We start from the raw sequence: 15427 nt of genomic DNA, 5'->3' as shown, positions 1-15427 counted from the left end.
TGGCATCACAGCCGGGACCTTGCTATTGAGCCCAGACGTGTTTCCATGGCAAAGGAGCCGTGTCATTAACTGCTAGGGTGTTGCTATGGCATTTGCATATTATTAAGAGCTTGATATATGTAGAAATGGAAGCATTTTATATTTTCAAAAGGAATTATCTACCGGTTATTTTTGTGTAGGCAAGTCAATATATCTGAAAATAACCATGGTAAGTTATGTTATTAATTAAATATAACTTATTGCATGGAAAGGATGGATATCTTCATTCTCCAATGTGAAAGGGCTCAGAGGGGATTTTGACAGTCAGCTTTGTAAATATATCTCATGCTGACATCAGAATAAGAATTTTGTTGGCTACTGAAGAGAATCCCACTTCTCTATCAGCATAAAGAGATTACAGCAGATGTTAATCCAAAAAGAAATTTGAGAGAAGGTGCCCCCTTTGATGCTCTTGGGCAATGGGAAGCATGAACTGTTCCAGACCCTCTTTTCCTAGATTCCCTTTGCCCCTACTGTACCATCACTACACTGGTACAAGGAGGTCTAGCACCATGCTCACACTCCAAAGATCCACACAGGAAACTAACACAAGTCTTCTCTACATCTGGCTTTCAAACCAGTGTTGCCCTGGAGGACAGTAGCAGTATGCAGGCCCCTTTCCCAAGGGACACAGTTGTGCCTAAGCACTACCTCTTCGTCTCTTTTTAGCCTCCACTACTCTGAGAAGTCTTATGAAGTCTAGAGCAAGAAAACAAGCTCTGTATTATTATGCCTTCTATATAAATCTATTCAGTCTGTGTTCTATGCTAAGGATTCCGGTCTGTTTTGAGACTTAAAAGCTGAACATTGATTCATTCTGTTATACTTCTGAGATCTTACTGCCCTAGTTCATGTCCCAAATACAGATAAAAATTACGTAGGAAAAAGAAAAGAAAAGAACACATGAAAATAGTCTAATGTTACCTGTTCAACACACAACATGGTCAGGCACTTCTAGAACATAAAACACTATGGGATATGTTAACACAGCTTGTACCTGTGCAGCCAATTAGCCATAGCATCGTTTACCCATCAATTACCCATATGGTCTGATTTCATGTGATTATAGATATTTTGAGCTTGGAGAGACTTTAGGGTTTATCTAGTCCACACTGTTGTTGTTTTTTTCCCTTCCTTTTCTCTTTTCAACAGATACTGAATAAATTGAAGAAAGGAGAATATCAGTAGCTTGCACATGGTGACATACATATTTAGAGGCAGAATCTACAGTAGAACTTGGTCCCTAAACTTCTACTAGTGGTCTCTTTCTGTGAAGTCTTGATGCATGGAATGCTACAATGCCAGGTCTTCTACTTCCTTGCCATCTCCCCTCAGGGCTTCCTCCCTTGAGAGGGGACCCCAAGATGGGAGCACACTGAGCTTAGACAAAGAGCCCAGTGTGTAAGAAAAGATTCTCCAAGTCCATGAAATGGCCTCAATGAACAAATGTTTAGAAAAGAGAAAATCATTGGTGGGATAACTTGGAAAATTCTGTAAAAGACCATCCAGTTCAATCTGTAGGATCCTGAGATAATGGGCTGCTCTGAAAACCTGGTAAATGCTACAAACCCTTTCCCAGACAAATGCAAGTTTGCATAAAATTTTGCACATACAGTTAAATGGTTTGCAGATCACCTAAAACCCAATCTATGAGCCCGTTTTAAGAACTCCATTATAGAGATAAGAGAACTTTTGAGACAACAGGTATTGCCTGGGAAAATACCAGAATGGTCACTTTCTCTAGAGCACCACCCTGGTCACTGTAGTAGATGGAATAAGTACAAACGGGTTGGTCCAAGGGACATCTCAGAGGATTGGGAGCAGAAATGTTTGGATTTGAAATATTTTAAGAGTGTGAGTTTTGATAGAAAGCTGTACCCACCCTTCAATCAAAGTCATTCTTGATGGGGAGAGGGCTGCAGTCTGCCTGGCGAGAGTGAGGCTAATGAGGGCTTAAACAGAGAAAGGGCTGTGCAATTGAACAAAGACAATCTTGTTGGCTCCTGGGTTCTATTTGAGCTAATAAGCCATGTGGGAGGGTGTACATTTGGGAGAAAGAGCTGTAACCTTCCTTAGCTTGGCAGGAAAGAAGGGGACATTGCTGATTTCCAAGTTCTATGGTCCTTGGAGACTTTATCCAGTAGTAGTAACAACAATAAAAACATTTAATTAAGAAGCCGGATCATGGAATTTATATTTCTCATTACTTTGAGTCTGAGTCCCTTAACACGAGGGAGAGGAGGCTAGGGTGAGGGTTGGAGGGCTCCTAAGGTTGGGGAACATTGTCCCTCACTCATTTTGTAATCAGTAAATATTCTGCACCCTCAACATGACAAACACTGTGCCGTGTGTTGGGAGTAAATAATAAAATGGTGGTCATGGTCCCCGACTTCATGAAGTATACATTTCAGTAAGAGATGTTGACAAACAAACTGATGATTGGTGTAATGCAGGAGGGAGGTACAGGGGAACTCCATGGGGAGGTGTTCCTAACCACGTCTGTGGAGATACTTCCTGGAGGACATGGAGACTTGAAGGATGGTTGAGGTTAATCAGGAAAAGAGGGAGGACTCGGGTCTTCCAGGTGGAAGAAAATGCCCATGTGACAGCACTGCTGCTTCACAGACATTGAGTGAAGGAGGCGAGGGTGAGGGAGGGAGCCATAAGGGATGAGCTACTAGTACAGGCAGGTACTAGACCACAGGATGAGGCTTTGTAGGGTATTCTAAAAGGTTAGGGCCTTCAATACCCAAGAAAGGGCATTAAAGGGTTTTATGTGGAGGGATGACCCAGTGTACCATTCAGCCTGGTGTGACCGTACCAGGAAGAGACATCACTACAGAATCTCGTGTTAATATGCTATTTGCTAAATTCTCATGACTCTTAGACCTTTAGGGACAGAAGAAGACTTAGTTTTGCCCCTTGTACCTGTTTAGGTCCCCACATGGATGCATGTTACCTGCAGCTTTGGATGTAGATTTTAGAAATGAATCAACCCTTGCACAGTTTCCCATCTCTTCCTATGCGGGCCAGGGTTATGAGTTTGATGCAGCTGAAGATGGTAGTGTTAGTTGGTGGGCCTTCAGAGAGACTTCTTTTCTCCCATCCCGTGGAAGATAGAGAAGTATGGGAGATAAAACTGTGGGCTCTCTCTCCCCTTGCCCTCATTCATTAAGCCCCTCCCACCTGCCTCCCTGGGAGGAGAGACTCCTCTGATTGGTGAGATAGAGAAAAGGCTCTGACCGTGTGTGGCTCCACTTCATGGTTCACTCTGTTTGGAGCCACCTCTTGTCAGGATCCCACGTCTCTGCTCATGCATTTGGAGCTCACCCAGGTGTACTCGGCCTTTGCAGTGGGGAGACCTGGGCTTTGCAGTGTAGATTTTGTTTATGGGAGATTCATGAGGAGCTACGTTTTGTTTGTAGGTCAAGCTGCATTCTCAAATTCAGCTACCCTAGACATAAAGCTCATTATTTTAGCTTTCATCTTTCTGATTCCTGTATTCATCTCATATTTGGCGTGAACTCAAGGGGGAAATAAACAAATGTTACTATGTAGACCCTGAAAACCTTAAGTGTTAGCATCACTAACTTTTCCTTACTGACACATGGATTGCTGGGTTTCTGTCCTGTCTTTGCTAAAGATTGGGTGTAGTAATAGACTCACCCTTATTAATCTAATTTGTCTCTTAACCCTTACAAGGAGGCAGTCTACGTAGTGGGAGGAACCTGGAAGTATGAGATCAACCCCCTTAGCTTCCACACACACCTTTATCTAACACTTAATTTCTATCCCTTTCCCAAGAAAGAAATGAGAGAATTGGTTAGCTTAGAGATGGCTCTTATGCTATCCATTCACAGCATTTAGGAAACTAAATGGAGAAATTAGAAGTTGGTAGAGTGTGGAGGGGAAAAAGCAAGAGATCTTTCTTATCCTCTTATGTCATCCAGTGTCCAGGGAATTTGTTTTTGGATATTAACCTCATCCCCGGCTCCATCTTATTTGCCTAACCTTATCTTCCCTTTCTCTTATTTTCTCGGTTTTAAATGCATCTTATTTCACTACATGCATCTTTAGAAACTTCTTAAATCATTTCAGCAACAAGGTAGGAAATAGGTAAATAAATAATATCTACCCTAAATATTCAAGTCCCTTCAGAGCTGCTTGGCTGCACAACCTGCTTTGACATGTAGAGTTTCATTATCTAGAAACGCTCTATGAAACATGGCGAAGTCCAACATGATTGATTTCTAAAAATTAATATTGCTGCCATCCTCTACTAATACAGATTTTTCAGTTATATCCTTGTGTTCAATTCATATTTAAGTTAATTTAATCATTAGTTTTAAGAGCTACTCTATTTCTGGGATATGTCCAGAGACCAGCCTCTATAAGTCCTTGAGTCTCAAGATGCAGCCTAGTTGGTATTCTGTGGCAAATATCTATGGGCAAAGTCCTTATTAATCAGTTCAGTGCCTCACTAAAGTGTTTCCCAGATTTGGAGTGCAATCTTGGATGATTATGACTAGTTTTGGGGAGGGATGGGGCAAGGTGAGCATCCTTAGCATTTGCCTGCTGCAAATGCAAGGTTGGTATAAAAGTAATTGTGGTTTTTGACGTTACTTTTAATGGCAAAATTACTTTTGCACCAATAGAGAAGTCTGAGAAAGAATTATGGAATTATGGATAGTGGGAGCTCAGATACTAAGCTGAGAAACCTACATTTCTTGAAAAACATTATCTGGTCTGCATTCTGAAACCATTCAATCTGAAAGTGCTATCCTTTGGAAGGCTATCTCTATCTGTTTTAACAAGTGTTTCTGGGACTTTGTCTTCAGCAGCATGCTTTTATTTGGTGGCTACTGTGTTAGGTGCTAACCATATCTCCTCCTGGAGTTCTGGCTCTGGTTCTTAGTTCCTTCATAGAGTTTTATGAGGAGGGAAATTTATAGGCTGACTCAATGGTCATATATTTCTGTTCACTGATTCTTTAGTTCACTGACCCCATCTTACACCTGATTTTCCCTTTTAGCCCCACATTTATGGCCTCATGTCTACATATGTTTCAGTTTTCAGAGTGTAATTTCCTTATAGTCTAGAGCAAACATTATGTATTGAATAAGCATTTTATCCCTTGATTGTTATTGTTTTCATCTCTATTCTTGTGACTTTTCTGTAATTGCCTATAAGTATGTGTGTGAATGGGTGCACACACACACCCACATTTCCATACATCTGCTGAGTTGGCAGACTGGTAAGCCTTGGGAAGAAGCATGTATTGGGAAGAAGAAAATACCACTTGGTAATAACAGATTTGGTAGGAAAACTTCTACTTCTTTAAGGGTAAAAAGGAGGAACCGTGTTCCATATTAAAAGAATGGCACATGTAATTATCATCCCAGCTGTAAATAAAAATACCCCACCATGATTAGGAAAGGGAGTCTCAGCCCTCGGCCTCCAAAAGAAAGAACCCAATTATAGGAGATGCCCATTTCCTTCAGGGGTCATAGAAAATGAAGCTTGCTTGACCTCAGGGGCTCATGAACATTTTGCCTGTTGATTCTGGATCATCTGGGTTGATTGTCCAAGACAGTGACTTTCCTGTTGTGCAGTCACCCAGAAACAGAAGCAGAAGCAGCACGTACTCTGATCTTTCCCACTTCCTTTCAGCCAATGCTATATTGAACTATTCCTGAAATCACTCCAAACAACTGCCAATGGTGTTTGCATCTCTTCCTATCCCCAGTCCCCACAATCCCCAGCAGGGATGTGATGGTGCCCATGGCCTTTCCTCTTCACCTTGGTAATATCAGGTGAGTAAAACTGGCCCTCTATGCCCATCGTCTCCACCATACCAGCCATTCCTGAGATGTAGAACTCTATAGAAAGAATGTACGTCACCAGCTGGTTTTAATTAATTGAAAACAATTATGACTACCTGTTCTGTTCTGGGGACTGTGCTGGGTGTTAGACCAATATGGAGATGGGAGGCTCTTCCTGGCAAGAAAGCTGTTCATTCATTCAATTCTTTATTCCTTTCACAGTTATTGACTGTTTACCATGTGCCAGACGGTGTTCTAGCTGCTCAGGAATACAGCGGTAAACAAAACCCAAAAAGTTGATGTTCTCATAGAGCTTACATTCTAGTGTGGGAAGAGAAATGATAATTAATGTAAATGAGTAAAATACATCAGGTTGTGTCTTTTTGATGTGTCAGTTTGAACAGATTATAGCCCTTAATTATCCAATCAAACACAAATCTAGATGTTGCTGTGAAGGTATTTTATAGATGTAATTTAAGTCCATGATTACTTGATTTTAAGAGAGAGTATCCTGGAGAATCTGAGTCTGATTCAATCAGCTTAAAAGGCCTTAAAAGCAGGGCCGAGGGACCTCTTAGAGGAGAATTTCATGTGTAAGACAACAGCTTCAGCCCATGCCCAAGAGTTCTGGTCTGCCCTTATGGTTGGCCTGACCTATGGATTTTGGACTTATTTACGCAGCTGCCACAATTGCCTAAGCCAATTCCTTGTAGCAAACTTCTCCATGTCATCCTTTATAGGTTCTGGTTCTCCGGTTGAACCCCAACTGACTCAGTGCCATGAAGAACAAGCAGGAAAGGGGATAAACCTGGTTATGGGATGGACATACAAACAAAAAATTAAAGCAGAATTGACTCTTGCTATCATGCCTTTATGGGTAAAGAGCTAGAGTAATACAGTGGAAGTAAAAATTCATCTACTAGTATCGCAGATTTCCTTTATTCAAAGCAAAGATCCTAGAGCTCAAATCCTGTGGGTTATTAAACAGGGACTTCTTTTTTTTTTTTTTTCTGAGCCCTTTTCAATTTTTAATTTCTAAAATAGGAATACTAGTTTTATATGATTAATATGAGAGCGAGATAAGACTATTAGATATAAATTATCTAGCACCCTCTCTGGAACATAATAAACTATCTTCTATTTTTTATTTTCTCACTAATACCTGTGAACGTATCTGCTATATGAATATCATGATAATTCAGCATTGTCTTTACATCATACATAATCCCATATATCTGTGACCAACTCATACCCACGGCAGACGAATCGTGAAGCTTCTCAGTGAATGCATTTATTGGTAGAATGTAGGTTGATGAGCTTGGGAAGATAGTGAACTGGGAACTACATGTGGATGAAGAAGGATTAGGCTTATCTGTAAAAACCAGTCTACTCCATTATTCCCTCTCATATGGAAACTCTTCTCAACTTTCTCTTAGTTCTGCAGAGAAATATCTGGCACATCAAAATTTCTATTCAAATGTCTTCAAAGTAACCAAAGTGGTATATCAATGAACAAGCGCTCTTCCGTTGTGAGGTTCCAACTAAGATCTCGTTGTCAAAGAACTTCAGACAGTTGGTAGGGAGAGAGGAGATGGGGAGGAATGCTCTGTTATGTGATATATTTCAGAACTGTAGTTTCTGGGCAAAGGAAATAACTGTCTGTCATTTTGGTACACATTGGCATTGAGAAAAGGCATAGAAGAGTAATTCTCTGCTTGAAACATTCCACATTACTATGCACACCCTTCCTTCTTCTGGTTAACTAGGCCAGAAAACGTATTTCCAGGGCTGGTTTGGCTTTGAGTAAGATGGTGCAGTATTCATCCTTGTAGTTTATTTGGAATAGGATGAACATCTAGCTTTTGGGGATACATAAGGTGGTGTCTCCCAAGAGTCCCTTAAATAAAAAGTGGTACTCCAAGTGTGTATTTCCTGGTTCTAGTTTAGCATTTTTGCCGGACAGCAAAGGATTACATTCCCACATCTTCTTGAAATAAAGGCTAGAACAAATCTTTAGTGATTCCTTCATTCAAAAGGAATTCTTTTTCATTGGCTACTATGGGCTAACCATAGATCTAGGTGATAGGGCTACATCAGTGAACAAGTAAGGCAAGTTCCTGTCTTTGTGGAGTTTACTTGTGGGAAGTTTAGATGAAACAAATAACATTTATTGAACACTTTCTATATGCAAGCTCTCTGTCTAGGTAATTAAATGTGGAACCGTCCAGCAAAGGATAACCTGTGTCCCTGCACATGGGAGGAAGCTTGGAATGGGGACCGTGGGCACACAGGAAAATGTTGGACACTGTAGTGCAGCTGGTGATGGTGGTAGAGGGCTGAAAGATGCAACTTGAATCCCAGCCAGGGACTGTGGATCACCATGAAAAGGGAAGATTGAGAAGTCTTGAAGGAGCTGGAGTTTGGCCAGAATATTAAGGCAGAATTCAGTCTTGGTGAAATAAGTCCCAGGTACTTGGATCAGGTAACTATAACTATGGTACAAAATCCCGTGCTAAGAACATTGCCTGGTGCATAGCAAAATTGCAATCAATATTTGCCTAGTGAAGAGAAAGAATAAAGTTGACAGTAAATGTGATTTGATATTCACATCAGAACCTCTGAACCAGAGCTCTGAAGTCTTCTCATTAGGGTCAAGATTTCATCCAGGGATTTGGGGAGACCTGTGCTCTGATGTAGAAGTCAAGTAGCCGCATTCTGGAGATAGGTGAAATTTGGAAGAAGGCTGGTCTTGACTAGTGTGACAAAGCACCCTTTGGTTCACAGGCATCATTGCTACCTTCTTACCCAGATACACTTCAGTACCACGACCAGTAGGTGGGACAATTTGAAGTAGATCAGGAAATGTAGTAGCTGTTTTCGATACCCTCAGCTATTCTTGTTTCCACAGTATAATATAACCCCAAATGAACTGGAAGCTATTTGGAAAAGATTTCCTGGGTGGAGCTGAAGTCTGCTAAACTCTTTCTATTAATACAGCTGTGTCAAAGCTATCACTTTCTGCTGGGATTACAGGCATGTACCACCACGCCCAGCCAAAATGATTATGGTTAATTCTTTATCAGTCAATATTAAAATGACATATGGTTAATGCTTTTTATAGGCTTATTTTTAACTTTGTTTTGTGACGTATTTTTACATTTTTGTATTTGAAATGCGTTGTTTAGTTCCAGTTTTTAAAATTTTGTATATATTTTGCTCTCTTAAAAATAATCTATCAGTTTTTCTATCACACACAAAAAATCTATCACTTTCTTCTTCCCATCCCTGAGAAATCTATTCAGCTTTGGGTAAGGAAAAAATATAAATATATTTTATGTCTGTATTTGCATATATAGTACGTGGCATATATTTTGTACTGTATGATCTGATATGTATGCAATATATAATTATACATAAATATGTATAGATTCACCAGACTATAATATCAGATTATATATTTTAGTTTCATTTATTAGATACATAGTAATATAAATAGTTTTGCATAGTGTTTATAGTGTCGTGTGTGTGTGTGTGTGTGTGTGTGTGTGTGTGTGTGTGTATGTGTGTATATGTATATCAGATTAAGACAGGGTGTTGGTGCTGGCCCTAGAAAGACCCAGTAGGAAAAGCATGATGAACAGCTGATACCAAGAGGAGGTGTGAAGCCAGAGCAGAGACTGTGACTTCTGGCATTATTTATGCTGCCCCTGGTGTGGGTAACTCCAAGTCAATGAATATTAAAGCCAAGAGGAATAAAAAGTTAAAGGCGAACCCTGCAGCAGATGAGGGCTGGGCAAGAGGTGCTGGTGTCATCAGGAGCTCCTGACGGGGTGGCAAGGATGGCATAGGCTGGGGTAAAGGGAATAATACTTCCCATAGCCAACACTAACTGAGCATGTCCTCTGTACGAGCCCTGTGCTATGAGCTTATACACATTAGCTCACTTTTTCCTCACGTGGCCCTGGGAGGTATGTATTGTTATCCTCACTGTTTAGATGAAGATACTGGAGGCTCAGCAAGATGAGCTAACATCTGAGAGGCATGCCTGCCATGTAGTATGTATCCTACAGGTATTTCTTAAATGAATAAATAAATGAATAAAGCTGCCCCGGTGGTAACTGGAGATGCAAGATTGTGCTCAGGCTGACTCCAAAGACAGACTTCTTATCACAGTTTTTCTTCAAGGGTTTTATTCTTGCAGAGAGCTCGGAGGCTCCTGGAGTCACGTTTAGCAGTTTTGTTTTTGAGTAGGGAATGTCTGAGCTCTCCCTTAAGCAAGCCCGGCTGCCAGAATATACTGGTGGAGTTATGTTACGAACCAGGAGTAGCCTGCTGCCTACTGGTTATCTACATGAAGGAATGCTGTTTTGCTGTTTCCCTCCCACTGATGCTGAAATTGAAACGGGGAAGGACTCCAAGTACAACATATCATGCAAGGGGTTGAGGGTATCCTCATGGGATCACACTGAGGACCTGCTGAGAACACGCTGAAATCATTATTCTGACGGATCAGGAATACTTTCTCATACACAGCCAGCAGCCACATATGCTGGGCACACACTGTGGTCTGTTTGAATCGGCTTCTTCCAGAAAGTAGGTTCACAGTGGGCGTCCGAGAGCTACTCCTGCTGGGAAAGCAGAGTCATTTGTTCATATAACACAAACTTAAAAAAAATCAGGGAACAAGGACTCCCAGTTGGAGATGTGCCTCTAAAGACATTCTTCCAAGAGGTCTTTACTGTGAGATGAGCACTGTGACTCCAGGAACAGACAGTGCATATCACACCCTCACCATTGGAACCACAGCATACTCAGAGCCTTGGTCAAGACTTCTCCTGCATGTTGGTTGATCAGGCTTTGAGGTTAAGGTTCAGTCTTTTAGGGAAATTATGTTCTGCAGTCAGGGCAGGGTATCAAAATGAAGAAGCCAGCCTTCTTTTGGATCCTCCCATTTCCACCAGAAAGTCCACTCTGTGAAAAGAGCTATTGCTTTTTCTGGTTTCAATATAATGTCCTGGTTTAGAAAATCAGAGGATTGGAGACTGATGAGCCATTTCTCTGGATTCAGGTTCATATGGTCCTGCCTGAAAAGGAATCAGTTCTCTTACATAGGGGATTTGGAAGACAGAGAAGGTAGAGGCTTCCGGAGCCATGAGATGCCTGCCACAGCAAATGACCACAAGAGAGAAGCCACATGGCAAAGGGACTCTGGCCCAGAGGCATTCCTGCAACAGCAAGGGGGCTAAGTGAACGGCACTATTGTTTCAAAAATGTACCTGATGATCTAATTTGGGGTATATGTGATTTCAAGATGCATACTGACCATTGACCTGTTCCTTATGCTCAGAGCCAGAGAGATAGAATCCAAAAACTCAGTGCAGAATTCTTGGTCTAATCCCTTGGCCATTTTGTCTAAACTGTCTCTGAGACACTGATTGAGTTTCTTTCAATGACTGAGAAAAGCATTGTCCACTAGTATTCAAATATCTGAAGTTCTGCATGCTTTCTACCATGCAGTGGCTTCCTGGCCACTCTGCTCTATTACATCTGCTTGCAGGGTCTTAGATTCAAATGTCTTTCAGATCTAAATCCCTAGTCCAGACCTTGAAATCTCTGTTCCAAAAGGTGCCAGCAGCACCTCAACCCTGATACGCTCAGCTCATGCTCAGTCTTCCAAAACACACTTCCCCTGTGTTCTCCATCCCATTAATGGCACCCCCACTCACCGTTCAAGGCTGAAATGAACCACACAGGACTCCCCCTTTTCCCTCACTCCCATATTCAATCAGCCAGTAAGGTGTGATCAACTTAAACTTGTTAATATCGCCTGACCTGTCTCCTTATGTCCAATCCTATAATCACTAACTTGATTCAGGCCCTCATCATTTAAACATTTTGTTTATTTTTTGGTCTGGACCCGTTAAGTGGCTCCCTAAAGGGCTCCTGTCCACAGGGCTAGTCAGAAGGAGTGTTCTGCATCCCAGATCTCACGTCGCTCCTCAGTTCACTGGTTTGTCCCTGGCATGGTGTTTGCAGTCTGGTGTGCTCGAGTCCCTGCTTATTTCTCAGGCTCTCTCCTACCCCTCTCCAATGGGATCCTATGGTATACATGCTGCACAGATTCCCACAGACCCCTGTGACTTTCCAAATCTGGTCCCCTTTCTGTCTGGCACATGTCAATTCATCCTTGAAGCCTTACCTTACCTACAGCCTTCCTGATGCCTCCAGGCGCAAATCAGTGTGATGTTTTTCACATCCCTACAGCATCTACACTAGAGAGTAATCACTAGTCTCGAAAAAGCAACGGGTTTCAGAAAAATGGGACCTTCTCACTACTTCCACACCTCCATCTGCCACCAGACTGTGAAACACTAAAGGCAGGGATATTTATTTAATTATCTTACATCTATGACATGCTCTAAGCAATGCTTGCTGATCGAGTACAGGATTGAAGAAACTCTGTCTCCTTTTTCTTTTCATGCCTGTAAATCCTGTTGGAAAACAATCCTTCCTTCTATTTGGCACCAGCTGCGGCTCCTGTTTATTCCCCCTCTATGGTTTTCTCCTCTTTTGCTGTTTGTGACTCTTTTCCTCAATGCCTCCCTCCCCACTCATGCCAGGCTCTTGCTGGTGCCCTCAGTTACATAACACCTGGTAATTGGTTTTAAATCTGGTCTGGTCTGAAAAGCACCCCCAAAAGTGGGGGTGCACCCAGCTCCCTGCAGGTTATCCAGGAGTCTGCTACAAGGGAACGTTTACCTAGTTTGAGAAGACAAAATAAAAGCCGCTTGGCTCAGTGTTAGATTCTGAAGGAAATAGCTGGGCTGGGTGGCTCAAAGAGTTTGCATTTTGTGGCCACGGCGTTTATAACAAATGCACCATTTTAGCCACCTGAACTTAGCTGACTTCAGTTTGTTATTAGGAAGGCTTTCGGGGCTCACACGGCAACAAAGAGCTCATCTGTGTTTGCTCGGGTGAGAGAGAAGTATCCACTCTGAAGACCCAGTCCAAGTTTATCCGTTATAAGGAATAACAGGAAGTCTTACTCCTACTGAACATTTGCAAACCCAGGTCCCCAGATGGGAGACAATCCTCCCTGTGGTGGCACCATGGCAACCAGACATTCCTATTTGATTGAAGAGTATTACATGTCACATTCTTGTTTCCCCGGCAGCCACCAGTGCTGAGCTACCTCAGCGCCTTCCCAATACAAGTAGTCCTCCCTTATTCACGGTTTTGCTTCCTGTGGTTTTCAGTACCCATGGTTAGCTGCAGTTGGGAAATATTAAATGAAAAGTTCCAGAAATAATCAATTTATTAGTATTAAATTGCAAGCCGTTTTGAGTGGGATGATGAAACCTCTTGCTGACCAGTCCGGGATGCGAATCCTCCCTTTGTCTAGCATATCCATGCTATACATGCTATTTGCCTGTTGGTCACTTAGTACCGTCTCAGGGTTCAGCAGCATCCAGTTTCAGGCATTCGCTGGTGGTCTTGGGATGCTTTCCCTTCGGATAAGGGACGCCTATTGTAATCAGCATCACTGAATCACTTAATAGACATTTAGCTCATGAATAAACTACCAATGATAAGTGAATTAAAAATATAACCATAGTAAAATACTGAAAAAAAATTAAATTTTATCAGAAAAACAACTGTTTTATTTTATAATCTTTTGCCAAGGAGTTTTGCTCACCTCAAGGATAGATAAATCTTGAGTCTTCGGTCTTCCTGCTGTTCTCTGTGGGTCCAACGGGCCAATGTCTCGCTGGAGGGTTTAGAGCTCCTTTAGATCACATATTGGTAAGGATATTGCCCTTCAAGGTTGGAAGGCAGGACGATTCAACCTGGGAAGTTGGGCCAGTGGCCTCAGAATACACTGCTTGTGTTTACCCTGCAAAATGATATCATCTGTTGCAGCATTTGGGTGTGGGGTTGAAAGGTCCAGTTGTGGCATTGACTTTGTTTTCTAAAGAAAATCTTCAGGCTCTGGGGAAGGGTCGAAGTCTGAACAACCAAGCCCTTGTCCGCACGGTCAGCCCTCTTAAGAAATCCTGACCACTTATCTTCGATCTTAACACCAAAAGCAACGTCAACAAAAGCCAAAATTGACAAATGGGATCTAATTAAACTAAAGAGCTTCTGCACAGCAAAAGAAACTACCATCAGAGTGAACAGGCAACCTACAGAATGGGAGAAAATTTTTGCAGTCTACTCATCTGACAAAGGGCTAATATCCGGAACCTACAAAGAACTCAAACAAATTTACAAGAAAAAAAACCAAACAAACCCATCAAAAACTGGGCAAAGGATATGAACAGATATTTCTCAAAAGAAGACATTTATGCAGCCAACAGACACATGAAAAAATGCTCATCATCACTGGCCATCAGAGAAATGCAAATCAAAACCACAATGAGATACCATCTCACACCAGTTAGAATGGCAATCATTCAAAAGTCAGGAAACAACAGGTGCTGGAGAGGATGTGGAGAAATAGGAACACTTTTACACTGTTGGTGGGATGGTAAACTAGTTCAACCATTGTGGAAAACAGTATGGCGATTCCTCAAGGATACAGAACTAGAAATACCATATGACCCAGCCATCCCATTACTGGGTATATACCCAAAGGATTATAAATCATGCTGCTATAAAGACACATGCACACGTATGTTTATTGCGGCACTATTCACAATAGCAAAGACTTGGAATCAACCCACATGTCCATCAGTGACAGACTGGATTAAGAAAATGTGGCACATATACACCATGGAATACTATGCAGCCATATAAAAGGATGAGTTCGTGTCCTTTGTAGGGACATGGATGCAGCTGGAACCCATCATTCTCAGTAAACTATCGCCAGAACAGAAAACCAAACACCGCATGTTCTCACTCATAGGTGGAAATTGAACATTTAGATCACTTGGACACAGGAAGGGGAACATCACACACTGAGGCCTATTGTGGGGAGGGGGGAGAGGGAGGGATGGCACTGGGAGATACACCTAATGTAAATGACGAGTTAAGGGGTACAGCACACCAACACGGCACATGTATACATACGTAACAAACCTGCACGTTGTGCACATGTACCCTAGAACTTAAAGTATAATAAAATAAATAAATAATAATGAGCAAAAAAAAAAAAAAAAAGAAAAAGAATCTCCACACTTTGGCTTTGAATGAGAGAGTTAGGTGGCTCACAATACTGATTATATTACTGGGATATGCCATTTACTTAGGTCCCTTAAATCATACTCTTATTCTTGGTTGGCATTAGAGTCATGAAACAATAGTTTTATCTCATTTCTCATTTTGCTAATGTGTATGGGTCTTTTCTTCTTCAACAGCAGATGATTTAAGTGGGGGGAAAGGCAGTGTTTATAGCTAAAATCCATTTCTTTGAAGAGTGCTCTCAAAATAAGCACATTCAGCGGCTGAAAGTTGATAGTATTGAATATTCTCACCATTTCTGTCAACACTAAATGAACATCGTGAGATAATTATTTTGGCCAGCAGTTACTCTGTGGGAATAAACAACATGCAGGCTGTTATTTGGA

General features: G+C 41.6%; 1 protein-coding gene across 3 annotated transcripts in view; it reads right to left on the bottom strand.

The window, feature by feature from the left end:
- Positions 1-15427, bottom strand: part of LOC115897719 (chromobox protein homolog 3-like) — a 685812-nt gene that overhangs the window by 109014 nt on the left and 561371 nt on the right. The window contains exon 4 of one of the 3 annotated variants that reach the window (XR_004057500.1): positions 13581-13755. The exons of the other annotated variants lie outside the window; for them this stretch is intronic. The gene's annotated coding sequence lies outside the window, so the exon portion shown is untranslated. Of the gene's footprint in view, positions 1-13580; positions 13756-15427 lie in introns of those variants that run through there. 3 annotated transcript variants of the gene reach the window in all.

The sequence above is a fragment of the Rhinopithecus roxellana genome, chromosome 5 (assembly GCF_007565055.1).
Source record: "Rhinopithecus roxellana isolate Shanxi Qingling chromosome 5, ASM756505v1, whole genome shotgun sequence".
NCBI lineage: Eukaryota > Metazoa > Chordata > Mammalia > Primates > Cercopithecidae > Rhinopithecus > Rhinopithecus roxellana.
This window is presented reverse-complemented; position numbering and strand designations above follow the sequence as displayed.